This window comes from Drosophila sechellia, chromosome 2R (assembly GCF_004382195.2).
Source record: "Drosophila sechellia strain sech25 chromosome 2R, ASM438219v1, whole genome shotgun sequence".
NCBI lineage: Eukaryota > Metazoa > Arthropoda > Insecta > Diptera > Drosophilidae > Drosophila > Drosophila sechellia.
In genome coordinates this window covers 1,366,762-1,381,132 of record NC_045950.1, presented here as the reverse complement: position 1 = coordinate 1,381,132, position 14,371 = coordinate 1,366,762, and the positions used below count along the sequence as shown (strand labels likewise).

At 42.6% G+C, this 14,371-nt stretch overlaps 1 pseudogene; it reads left to right on the top strand.

Moving 5' to 3' along the window:
• LOC6621423 overlaps positions 1-11,447 on the top strand; it is a 31,520-nt pseudogene extending 20,073 nt beyond the window's left edge.
• The last annotated feature ends 2,924 nt before the right edge of the window (positions 11,448-14,371 follow it).

Genomic DNA, 14,371 nt, shown 5'->3' with positions numbered 1-14,371 from the left:
GTTATGTCCCGTTTATCTGCGTAATGCAGAGTGAGACATCTCGACATGGCCTTCCAGTCCAGCGGAATGCTGTAGGACTCGAGTGCCACATCAGCACTTTCAACAATTTTATTTCTTATGGTATGAAAAAAGGTAAACAAGTTAGCAAACTTGATGCAAGCACTTACAGAGGAATCTCCAAATTGTCGGCTATCCCAATACTTTTTGAAAATGTTATCACTCCTCATTTGCAGCACCTTTGTAGATCAATCATAACACCGTGTCAGCACGGTTTTATGAAACGCGGATCAACAACCACTAACCTCTGTAACGAGCACACTCATAGAGCGTTGTCCACCTCAACACACTCTGTCTACTATTTTGACCGGCATGCTCAGGGAAAATGGGCGTGGGTGTTTTGTTGACATGAACAAGAGTGTCACAGCTACAATACTGTAGACAGAGATACGATAGATGCAAAACGATAACCAAACGGTTAAGAACCAGACATGAAAGTGTACCTATTGAAGATGAGGCCCAGATGTTATTGGCCTTATTCTATACCCACCCTAACTGTGAAATCCATTCGGACTCCATCCTTTTACAACCGCTGCTTTACATACCCTTTGGTGCCCAACAAGACATCAGATTAGTTCATTTTTGACCCCATATAATTGAAGATAAAGATAATATTTCGATACATTTTCCTAAACCTAATCCTTTAACTAAAAATTACGTTATTTACGTTAAGGAAATCTCTTATTGAGTAATTTTGATTATCGACGACAAAATAAAGGAAAAATAATTAAGATAGGAATGCAAATATTGGTATTTAAGTTTACATTACTACTTTTGTTTGTTTGGCTTACTTTACATTAGAATTATGTATGATTAATTGATATTTAAACTTTAAACTTCTTTAAATTAGCAGGCCTGATGACTGTTGATGATCTGCTGTATGTATTAACAAAAATTGGGAAAATCACATATATAGTAACGTAATTATGCCTCCTCATAATTCACTTATACAAAAGACCGACCGCGGTGGTCCGCCGTATCGATTCCTCGTTAAATAAACAAACATTTCTCGATATTGCGCATCCACTCAAGCCGAAATCAGAACCCTGCCACTAGGCAGGCACATAGCCAAGTTATACATAAGAATTCTTTTTCATACGTATGCACATAAGCATAAGCAAGAAGCGCTCTCGCGCAGATCAAGTAAACAACTCACTAACCCAGTACATCTAAGATTTTTTAACACCAACTGTTTCAGTCTTAAGCTGATATTCAATCAATAAAAACGCAAAGCGGATTCATTCTGAGTTTTTATTTATTTCGGCGTTGATCTTAGTTCAAATACGGATCATTTATTCGACTCAAAACAAAAACCATTTTACTATATATATTTCTCAGATCTTCCACAAGTTAAGCTAAATTAGAATCGTCAGATCTCCCACAAGTTAAGCTAAATTAGAATCGTAGAGGTTTATAAGTAAATATTTTTAGGCAAAATTAACACATATATGAAAAACTATTCTAAAGAATTTTTTTTTTTTTTTTTTTTTTTTTTTTTTTTATGCTAATTTTATTTATTAAGGTTTCAAAAGGAATCGTTCAGTAATTCCTCTGAACTTAACCTAATGTGTGATAAAGATAAATGAGACCAAGTGGTATCTTAATTATAAAGTACAAAAGAAAGAAAAATCTAGTCTAGTTATCAATTACTTAATATGTAATGTGTTATATTATCCTCCGGGTAAGGAGATCGCTGGGGTGAACCCTCTTCAGTCTTCGGAGGGAGATGGGATCAGCTAGGATAGTTGCTAGTCGGTTCGGGTGGGCCATGAGCCTGTCGGCATAACGGCTGCTATGGAAATTAATCTGATCCCCAAGAAGGGTAACTTTCAGATCTCTTTCGATAACCATGTTCGTCACGTACCAGGGGAGCCCAGATGCGTGACGTGCAGCTCTCGACTGGACCACACGGAACCTATTAAGCTGGGATTTGGCGGCAGTTCCCCACACCTGGATGGCATAACTCCACGTTGGAGAGAGAATAGATTTGATTAAAAGAGCCTTAGAGCTCATTTGAAGTTTGCTGGAGTGGAAGAGCCAGTCGAGCTTTTTTAGCTTCGCCAGTGACTTAGATTTGACCGATGTGATGTGGGCCCTCCAGGTCAGTCTCCGATCTAGATGAACTCCTAGTAGCAGTGTGATCTAACATTGGTGATAGGGCTTCCATTAAAGGTCAGATCTGTGCAGGTTCCGGGTCGCAGGGAAAAAGTTACACAGGCTGACTTTGAGGAGTTAATGGCCACATTCCATTTGGCAGTCCATTTTTCGATTGCATGCAGCCATTCCTGGACTGCGTAGGAACCCCTGCTAATAAAAACTATTGCATTCCGTGTATCAAAGTATTATTGCATACTTTCAACAGATAAATAATTATAGCATACTTTGGTATAATTTTACTGCATACTCTTTCTTGCCACGCCACTTAGCCGATCAATTGGGCTCGGCAACAGTATATTTGTGATGTGCCAACCAACAACCAATGAATTGGGCACATAACTACAGAAGTATTAAGGTCGAATACGAAAGCGAGGATAGCTGGGACGAGGAGCAAGTAGGCCAAGCAGTAGGTCAGACGTTGGATAGGGCCCCGGTACATAATACCATGGACCCCAGTCAGATTCAAGCTCTTATCGACAATGCCGTCAGACAGGCATTGTCGCAACAGCAATCCCACTTCCAGGTTCAACTAAATTTCCTAGCTGAGCGGGTACAGAGTTTGCAGGTGGAAGCACCGCAAATCATAACATATGAAAAAGTCCCTGTCAACCCCGAGATTAGGTGCGAAATTCCCCTTGATATATTAAAATCGGTACCGGAGTTCTCCGGTAGCCAAGACGAGTATGTGGCCTGGAGACAATCGGCCATATACGCCTACGAGCTGTTTAAACCATACAATGGCAGCAGTGCCCATTATCAGGCTGTTGCCATATTAAGGAATAAAATCCGTGGCGCAGCCGGGGCTCTACTCGTATCCCATAATACGGTATTGAACTTCGATGCCATTTTGGCCAGATTAGACAGCACGTACTCAGACAAAACATCCTTACGCCTGTTGAGGAAAGGATTGGAAATGGTTAGGCAAGGAGACCTACCATTAATGCAATACTACGATGAAGTCGAAAAGAAGCTAACGCTTGTCACAAACAAAATCGTAATGACGCATGATCAAGAGGGTGCTGACCTGCTTAATGCTGAGGTCAGAGCCGACGCCCTGCACGCTTTTATTTCAGGGCTCAAAAAGTCCCTTAGAGCTGTGGTCTTCCCGCTGTGGTCTTCCCAAAAGACTTGCCATATGCACTGGCCTTAGCTAGAGAAGCAGAGGCAAGCATAGAGAGAAGTAGAGAAATCCCTCAGAACGCTCGACAGGACCGGGACGACAACGGCTTAATAACGTTGTCCAAAAGGCCCCTAAGCAAAAAGAGACCAAAGAAGAGTATTAAAAGGCAGCAAAGGCTGCAGTCGAGGAAATCGACAGCGAAAATGAGTACGCTCCCAGTGTGGACTCGTTGAATTTTTCAGGGGACGCTCCCGGTTGCCGTTCATTGAACGACGGCTGGCTGTGAGAACTTTAAAGATGCTAATCGATACCGGCGCGGCAAAAAACTACATTAGGCCCGTAAAGGAGCTGAAAAATGTGATGCCGGTTGCCAGCCCTTTCTCGGTGAGCTCAATACACGGCTCCACAGAAATCAAACACAAATGTTTGATGAAAGTCTTCAAGCACACCTCCCCATTTTTCCTTTTAGATTCTCTCAACGCGTTCGACGCTATTATAGGCTTGGACCTGTTAACACAGGCCGGGGTAAAGCTCAACCTTGCAGAGGACTCCCTAGAGTACCAGGGCATCGCTGAAAAGCTTCACTATTTCAGCTGCCCCAGTGTTAATTTCACTGATGTAAGCGACATTGTTGTACCTGACTCCGTTAAAAAGGAGTTCAAGGACACAATAATAAGGAGGAAGAAAGCCTTCTCCACGACAAATGAAGCTCTTCCTTTTAACACCGCTGTCACTGCCACAATTCGGACAGTTGATAATGAACCGGTGTATTCAAGAGCTTACCCAAATCTTATGGGTGTCTCCGACTTTGTGAATAACGAGGTCAAACAACTGCTGAAAGACGGCATCATCAGGCCCTCAAGGTCTCCCTATAACAGCCCGACCTGGGTTGTTGACAAAAAGGGGACCGACGCCTTCGGGAACCAGAACAAGAGGTTGGTCATTGACTTTAGGAAGCTAAATGAGCGAACTATTCCTGACCGGTACCCGATGTCTAGCATTCCCATGATTTTAGCGAATCTGGGCAAGGCAAAGTTCTTCACTACCCTTGACCTGAAGTCAGGGTATCATCAAATTTACCTCGCGGAACACGACCGCGAGAAGACATCGTTCTCGGTGAATGGCGGCAAATACGAGTTTTGCCGTCTGCCGTTCGGATTGAGAAATGCAAGCAGCATTTTTCAAAGAGCCCTAGACGATGTGCTGAGAGAACAAATCGGGAAAATATGTTACGTCTATGTAGATGATGTCATAATTTTCTCAGAAAACGAGTCCGACCATGTCCGCCACATCGATACTGTGCTGAAATGCTTGATCGAGGCGAACATGAGGGTGAGCCAGGAAAAGACAAGATTCTTCAAAGACAGTGTTGAGTACCTCGGCTTCATAGTAAGCAAGGACGGGACTAAGTCCGACCCAGAAAAAGTAAAGGCCATTCAGGAATACCCTGAACCCAAAAGTGTCTACAGTGTTAGATCGTTCCTTGGTTTGGCCAGCTACTACAGAGTCTTCATCAAAGACTTTGCAGCCATAGCTCGTCCGATAACTGACATCCTGAAAGGTGAAAACGGCTCGGTGAGTAGGCATATGTCTAAGAAGATTTGTGTGGAGTTTAATGAAACTCAACGCAACGCATTTCAAAGGCTTCGTAACATTTTGGCATCAGAGGATGTCATACTCAAATACCCCGACTTTCAAAAGCCCTTTGACCTCACCACAGATGCGTCAGCAAGTGGCATCGGTGCAGTCCTTTCGCAAGAAGGTAGGCCGATCACCATGATTTCCCGCACCCTGAGACAGGCTGAGCAAAATTATGCCACAAACGAAAGGGAATTGCTAGCCATTTTATGGGCCTTAGGTAAACTACAAAACTTTCTGTACGGCTCTAGGGAAATCAACATATTCACCGACCACCAGCCTCTCACGTTCGCTGTTGCCGACAAAAACACGAACGCTAAGATTAAGAGATGGAAATCCTATATAGACCAACACAATGCCAAGATTTTCTACAAACCTGGCAAGGAAAATTTCGTGGCAGATGCACTGTCCAGGCAAAATCTTAACGCCTTACAAGACGAACCCCAGTCAGACGCTGCGACTATTCACAGTGAGCTGTCCCTGACCTACACGGTCGAAACCACAGATAAACCCTTAAATTGCTTTAGGAACCAGATCATTCTGGAGGCAGCTCGTTTCCCGCTTAAGCGAAGCCTAGTGCTGTTCCGAAGCAAAACTCGCCACTTCATCAGTTTCGCTGACAAGAGTTACCTGTTAAAAACTCTCAAAGAAGTTGTTAACCCTGACGTCGTGAATGCTATCCATTGCGACTTGCCTACACTGGCAAGCTTCCAACACGACCTCATTACCCACTTCCCAGCCACTCAATTCCGTCACTGCAAGAATGTCGTGTCGGATATAACTGATAAAAACGAACAGTACGAAATTGTCACTGCAGAGCACAACCGTGCACACAGAGCCGCGCAGGAAAATGTCAAACAAGTCCTTCGATACTACTATTTTCCAAAAATGGGCAGCATGACAAAGGAAGTGGTTGCTAATTGCAGGGTATGTACCCAAGCAAAGTACGACAGGCACCCGAAAAGCAAGAGCTTGGGGAAACGCCAATACCCAGTCTTGCTGGCGAAATGGTGCACATTGACATATTTTCAACAGACAGGAAGCTGTTCTTGACGTGCATTGACAAATTCTCTAAGTTTGCAGTAGTGCAACCGATTACATCTAGGACAATAGTGGACATCACTGGCCCCCTATTGCAGATTGTTAACCTTTTTCCCACCATCAAAACAATCTATTGCGACAATGAGCCCGCTTTCAACTCAGAGACAATCACGTCAATGCTCAAAAACAACTACGGCATCGACATTGTGAACGCGCCTCCTCTGCACAGCGTGTCCAATGGCTAAGTTGAACGATTCCACAGCACCTGGCAGAAATAGCCAGATGCCTGAAGTTGGACAAAAAGACAAATGACACAGTCGAGCTAATCTTGAGAGCCATGGTGGAATATAACAAAACCGTGCACTCAGTTACTCGTAAGAGACCAATTGAGGTTCTTCACTCAGGGGCCCACGAGCGCTGCCTGGAAATCAAGGCAAGATTAGCAAAAGCTCAGCAAGACAGCATCGGAAGATGCAACCCTTCCCGTCAAAACCGTGTGTTTGAGGTAGGAGAACACGTGTTTGTAAAGAACAACAAGAGGTTAGGAAATAAGCTAACCCCACTATGCACGGAACAAAAAGTGCAAGCAGACCTGGGAACGTCTGTTGTTATTAAGGGGAGGGTGGTCCTCAAAAACAACCTTAAGTAGGCACCCCCCTTGCAGTTAGTTAGTAGGTTACTTTAAGAAAGCCTATATCTAAATTCCAGGTTTACCCTCACGACGCTCATTACACTGGCACTAGCGAATGCACGGATCACCGACTTTTCGCATGCCAACTACATCCCTGTCGTAGATGGTAACGTGCTGGTTTTTGAACAGCGTGACCTCTTAAAACATTCAAGCAACTTGTCCGAATTCGCTGTCATGATAGACGAGACAGCAAAATTATCCGAGTCCTTTCCCCAATCGCATATGCGTAAGGTACTAGAGGTCTATACGGACCACCTTAGAACCTTGTTGTCCGTCCTTAAGGTCCATCATAGGATTGCCAGGAGTCTAGATTTCCTAGGTACAGCTTTAAAGGTAGTGGCTGGCTAGTTGAGTCTAATTCCCGGCAGATAACAATAAATTCCGAAACCCAGAAACAGATTAACAAGTTAATAAGGTGATCCGTGCCCGTAAAAGCGACTTGGTTGACACTCCACACTTGTATGAAGCGTTATTGGCAAGAAATAGGATGCTTTCTACTGAAATTCAAAATTTAATTCTCACTATTACTTTGGCCAAATCAAACATTGTAAATCCCACGATTCTTGACCATGCCGACTTGAAGTCTCTTGTAGAACAGGACACCCCTATCATCAGCTTAATAAAAGCCTCCAAGATTAGAGTCCTCCAGTCCGAGAACAGTATTTTAATTGCCTATCCCAGAGTCAAGTTCAGTTGCAAGAAAGTCGCCGTTTACCCTGTATCCCACCAACACATCATCTTACGCCTCGACGAGGATACGTTGGCCGAATGCGAACATGACACCTTTGCGCTCACAAGATGCACTGACACCACACACTTCACGTTCTGCGAGCGGTCTCGGCGCCAATCTTGTGCGCGCTCACTCCACGCAGGGAGCGCAGCCCAATGCCACACTCAACCCAGCCACTTGCAGGAAGTAACTCCCGTAGATGACGGCGTTGTGATTATCAACGAAGCTTCAGCTCGCGTCAGCACCAGTGGCAGCCCAGAAGTACTCGTCGAGGGAACCCACCTGGTGACCTTCGAGAGAACGGCGACCATCAATGCCTCCGAGTTCGTAAACCTACGGAAAGCATTAAGAAAGCGGCCAGGCATTGCGCGCTTCCCATTACTTAACATCGTCGGGCACGACCCCGTGCTCAGCATCCCTCTGCTACACAGGATGAATAACGAGAACCTGCTCTCCATCCAAAGCTTTAAGGATGACGTGGAATCTGAAGGTCCGCCTAAACTCTGGTTCGTAGCTGGTGTGGTCCTAAACGTTAGTTTAATTGGCTTCTTCGCACTTTATCTGGCATTAAGGAGAAGACGAGCCTCCATGGAGATACAGCGTACCATCGACACTTTCAACATGACCGAGGACGGTCATAAACTTGAGGGGGAAGTAGTTAACAACGCTTAACATAATAATTCATAGCAACTAAGTAGCTCTATGTATGGAATGCTGACGCGCCAGAATAGAGTTCAGCGCTCTGCGCAAAGAAAGTCCGGCAACGGAAAGATGACTCTTCTGATTCGGAGTATTGCTACACGCTGCAAGGAATGCTGAGTCGACTCTTCAGTCTCAGTTTTGCATCAGAATAAACCAGAACGTGCTCCGGCTTAAAGCCGTAAATAACAATTGTTTTAATTACAAAGATTGCTACGCCACAAGGCTAGACAATAAACCAAAGGGGGCGAAGTCAAGCCCTCCAACCTAATCTTCAGTAGAAGACTCCGACGAAAGACGTCCTACCACCGCTGTAACCTTAAGGGAGAAGTCTTTGGACCATCGCGGGAAAACACCTTTTCATAATTTGTACATAAAATGGGTGCACGGCGATCTGCTCCTTGCTTGCGGCGATGAAGAGTAGAAAAAGAACGCCAACTCGGGGGGTGACCTGCGATGTGCATTTGGTTGGCAGCTTTCCGCTGCACGCGGTGGGTGCTCCTGATGCAAGCAGTTGTGAATCTTTCTACGATCGATGAAGCCACAGTAAATTTCACACGTGGTCAAAAGTTGAGGGCGAAAATCAATGCAAGCCGCCTTGGCGACGCGGCCACTAAGACTTCTACCTCCAAATGTGGGACCGGCAGCGGCGCAGTTAAAGTTAGATCACGATTTAAACTATCACTTGACAGTATTTTCCTTGAAAAACTCTTATGCGTTCTACACGATGCTCGTGGATTTATAATCAGGGACTTTGCACCAAGTTAAACTGACCTCGATCACGCCTTCCCGAAAAGAGAACGGAAGTATGCAAATCAAGTGTGACCGTAGCTTGCTACAATCCTACTCGAGAATTTTGTGGTATTTTATAGGGCAATATTTAATTTTGCCAGGATTTGAATTTGGCTATAATGGTTCGTTAACAAATAAGTGCGATAGCACATATAAAGTTGCCATTTTGACTCGACTCCCACACCTCTTGGAGCTAACTTCTTTCGTAATACAGGGTTTCAAAAATAATCTTCTACCCTGACTTTATTAAAGCATTTGACTCTGTTAATCATTACCTTCTAGTAAGAAAACTTGATCTATTAGGTTTCCCTGTTGATCTTCAAAATTGGATTTCAAGCTATCTGAATGGCAGGACGCAAAAAGTCCTCTTTAAAAATTCTCTGTCTTGTATTCTCCGAGTCACATCCGGTGTCCCATAAGGGAGCCACCGCTTCTTTTTACCTCATTCATTAACGACCTCCCCTTAGTAATAAAACATTCGCGTGTACTTATGTACGCAGACGATGTTAAATTATGCCTTCAGCACAAGGACAGTTCGCGCCTTTTGGACTTACAGCTTTCAAATATGGTGTTGTGATAACATATTAAACTTAAATGGCTCTAAGTGTAAAATTATGACCTTTTGTCGTGTCAACCCAATACGCACGACTTACACTCTAAGTGGCTGCCCTTTAGACAGAATAACACGGGTTGATGATCTTGGAGTTCTTCTGGACCCTAAACTAAAATTTTCTGACCATATTTTGACTATTGTCAATAAGGCCAGGGGTGTGCTTGGTTTTATAAAAAAGTGGTCTAAGGAATTTGATCCTTACATGACTAAAACCTTATTTATTTCGTTAGCCCGCGATTCTCGAGTACGGATCACCTGTTTGGAGTCCACAATACGCAGTCCACTCGGACCGCATTGAATCGGTCCAAAAAAACTTCTTACTTTTTGTCTTGTGGCGCCTAAATTGGGATGCAAACCATATATTATTTCCTTATTCCAGTGGACTACTTTTAATTAATATACCGTCCCTAGCTAACCGTAGAACTATGCTTGGAACAGTCTTTATTAGTAAGCTTATTCGTGGGGATGTTGGGAGTCCCGACTTGATTAGTCGGCATAACTTCTCGGTTCCAAGTAGATTCACTAGAAACTTTATACCCCTTATCTTAAATCATTGTAGATCTAATTATGAGTTGCATGACCCTTACAGAGTTTTATGTTCTGACTATAATAGACTTTATCCTATTTTCTGTTATCTTGACTCTCTGCCGCTCTTAAAGCAATCCATTTTAACCTATTTAGTACATAATTAGATCCTACTAACAATAATATTTATTAGAGTTATGTTATTATTTAGTTACATTATTTATTACTTTATGTTCATTTCTTCGTCTCTGTTCTATTTTCTATAACGCGTCTATCTTCTCGCAAATCGAGCCGTACGATACACGTCAGCGCCCCTCGGTCGGTTGGGCGGAAGGTGTGGCCGTGGCAGCAGTGCAAAAAAAAAAATTTTAAAAAAATAATAATAAGTCACAAGTCTCCATGATTCTATCAACGCTCTTTTTCAAAGACTTTTTCCAAATTCCCTGATCGATTTTACGATATCAGGCATCCTGTCAAAGTCCACTAAATTATTTCTGTATTCGGGCACGACGACCTGATCGGTCACGTCAGTAAAGTCAAGAGTATCGTTATTCATTTGTTCAGTCCAGGTAAAACTTGGGCCACCGTTTGGCCAATTAATGCTGTCAACTGTTCGATACTCTTGTCTACGCGATGCTGTTCAGGCAGGTCGGGTCTTTCTGAGGGTACCGGTCTCTCATTTGAACTAAAAGCTGATGGTCTTATTATATTATTAGGGCTTGCGATGTTGGCTTTTAATTCGTTTTTCGCAGTGTTCCAGGTCCGGTGCAGTTGTAGTTGCATTTCGCCAGAGATTTAGACGCCATCTTCAGACTCCACACAACCTAAACACAATGAAGATCTACAATGGATGATGTGATCTACGAGGTGTACGGCAAGCTGATCACCCGTCAGCGTGACGATATCAGGCTTGAGTTGTGCTTAACCACCGACTGACGGAGCGCTTCGCCTTCGGGGACAAGAAGTTGTACACCCTCTACCTGAAGGACTACATGAAGAAGGTGCTGGCCAAGCTGGAGGAGAAGTCGCCTGACCAGGTCGACATCTTCAAGACCAACATGAACAAGGCCATGAAGGACATCCTCGGCCGCTTCAAGGAGCTGCAGTTCTTCACCGGCGAATCCATGGACTGCGACTGCATGGTGGCCTTGGTGGAATACCGCAAAATCAACGGCGACAGCGTGTCCGTGCTCATGTCCTTCAAACACGGTCTGGAGGAGGAGAAATGCTAGATGGATCCCCCCAATAAAACGGAACCTATACTCATGCATACCTTCTACACACATATACATTTTTATCAGATGCTTAGTTACAATTTTGAAAGTCTTAAATTTATGTTTAAAAACGCTGACAAAAATGCCTGTCTTCGATCAGTGCGATTTTATATCTAATTTCTTTTTACCGAAGCGCTCATGGATTCGACTATATTGTATGATTAATTGTTTAATCCCAGCGAGCTAAACAATTGAACTGTGCCACAAATTGTAATTAAAATAATAATTTTATAGCAACACATGCACAAAACAAGCCTAAACCTAAACCAATTTGAACTTAACAAAAGTTGTGGGCAGAAAATATGCAATGCGTGTGTATATGTTTGCTTATTTCTCTTTCGTTTCTTTTTTTTTTTCAATTTTGCATGCGATAAAAATTTAGCTCGACGCGGTTATTTTGCTTTGAGAACAGTGTACGAGAAAAGGGGACATTTTTCTTTCAGAAGATCTCTAGGAACTGGGTTGAAAATATAATATAAATAATAATATCAATAATAATAATATATAAATAATAATAATATAATAATATCAATATAATGATTATCATATAATAATAATAATATACTTAATTTTTTGTTATACTTATGCTTTATTATGGGTGGATGCCTGAATTTTAAATTGCTGATGTTTTTTCCTGTGTACTTTTCCAAGTTATTTTTTCCTTATTGTCTGCGCTTTGTCTCACGCAGCCGTTCGTCGTCTTTACTTTTTCCGTTACTTTTGCTTTTACTTTTCAGAGTATACTTTACGTGTGTCGTGTGTGTGTCGCCACTTCAATTGGCAATGCTATTGCCGATGAGTATTTTCCTTTTCCGGAAAATCTGTTTTTTTTTTAAACAGTTTTATTTTATAGCCGACCGTGAATTTTGTGATTTTTGACTCACGGGAGTTTCTTCGTCACAATTTAACCGACGAATTTTTTAGCAAAATTTTGATTTTGCTCCGAGACTTAAAATTTTTGTCTTTCGTTCGCGTTTATTCGCTGGTCCCTGTTCGGGTGCCAGTTAATAATTACAGTTAATTGGGTTTTATTTTGTAGATCGCAAGCGACCGTTTATTGTAATTGATTATTTGAAACTAAAACTAGCATACAAAATGTTTCCCTAAGTCCCTAGCAATCAAGTGAAGTCGTCGGCAGCGTACGTCGGGCGTCGGAGAATAGTTGATGTCGCGCTTAACCGTTAGTTGGCGTTGATGGCAGCGGAGACAATAACTTATATAATGAACAACGGTGTATGTAAGAATCACTCAATTACTTGTGCACTCAAACACTCAAGTTGCCGGCGAGCAACGGTTAATTCCTTTTTGAGTGTTTTCGCTACTGATCGCTACTGATTACTACATTAATATACAAACGAAAACAAAACAAACCAAACAAACACCCACTATTTTTGTCTAGGATGTTTACAAGAACGGCTAAGTGCCGCTGCCAAAAAGTTATTTATAGCATGTCCGCGGCAACAGATACAGAACGACCGGACGACCAACAATTAAACATTCAGACGGAACACCTCAACAGCTAGGAAAAACAATACGTACTCAAACTATGCAGGTCATTTAAAAGACTTTTCCACAACAAAAACAACCAACTAACGTTCTCTAACGCCGTCAAACACTCTATACCAACAACAGATAATATACCGATTCACACAAAATCTTACCGTTACCCATTTGTACATAAAGACAGAGTCCGAAACCAAATTTCAAAAATGCTCGAACAAAACATCATAAAAAACACCCATTCCCCTGGAATGCACCCGTTTGGGTCGTACCTAAGAAAAGTGACATCATAGGCGAAAAAAAGTGGCGCTTGGTAATCGATTTTCGGAAATTAAACGAGAAAACTGTCTCTGATAGATACCCTATATCAAACATTGCAGATATACTAGACAGCATAAAAAAGACCATGTATTTCACAACAATCGACTTATCAAGTGGCTTTCACCAAATTCAAATGAACACACGCGACGCGTGCAAGACGGCATTCACCGTCGAAAATGGGCATTACGAGTTCACGCCCTTCGGTCTCAAGAACGCCCCTGCCACGTTCCAACGCGTTATGGAAAATGTTTTATGTGACTTAGTCGGTAACGTCTGTCTCGTCTATCTCGATGACATAATAGTATTCTCCCCCTCACTTCAAAAACATATAGCAGATATTTAATCTGTTTTCACAAAACTCCAAAACGCAAACCAAAAAATCCCACCCAGCAAGTGCTTCTTAAGGAAAGAAATCGACTTCCTGAGACATATCGTAACCCAGGAAGGAGTCAAACCAAACCTACTTAAGATTCAAACCATCAAGGACTTCCCCTGCCCAAAGACAACCAGGGAAATTAAATCATTTTTAGGACTATTAGGGTATTACAGGAAATTCAAAAAGGACTTTGCGAAATAACTAAACCCATAACGAGACAGTTAAAGAGGAAGAAATCTATAATAATAGACGATGAAATTAAACAAGCAAACGTCGAAAGATCTTTGTAATGATCCCATACTCATATACCCTGATTTTAATAAACCGTTCACGCTGACGCAAGTAACTTTGCGATAGGCTCTGTGCTGTCACAAGGTCCAGACACTAATGACAGACCCCTATCTTTCGCTAGCAGGACACTATCGGCCACGGACGATTCTACGATAGAGAAAGAGATGCGAGCTATCATTTGGTCTGTAGGTCACTTCAGACCATACCTCTTCGGGCGTAGATTCAAAATTGTTACTGACCATAAGCCATTAATCTGGCTAGAAAATCTGAAAGGACAGAACTACTTCGATGGAAAACTATCCTGTCCGCCTTCGACTACGAAGTCGTATACAAAAAAAGGGTCGCAAAACGTAGTTGCTGACGCACTCAGCAGAATTGAGCCAAACTTGAACATAAACGAAGACCCACAAATTATACCAATCGTTTCGCAACCACTAAATCACTTCAATTGCCAAATAATATTCTGTACCGGATCAACAAACCTAAGACAAGTAGAAACACCATTTATCCATAAAGTAAGACACATAATCAAAGAACCCGTGCATA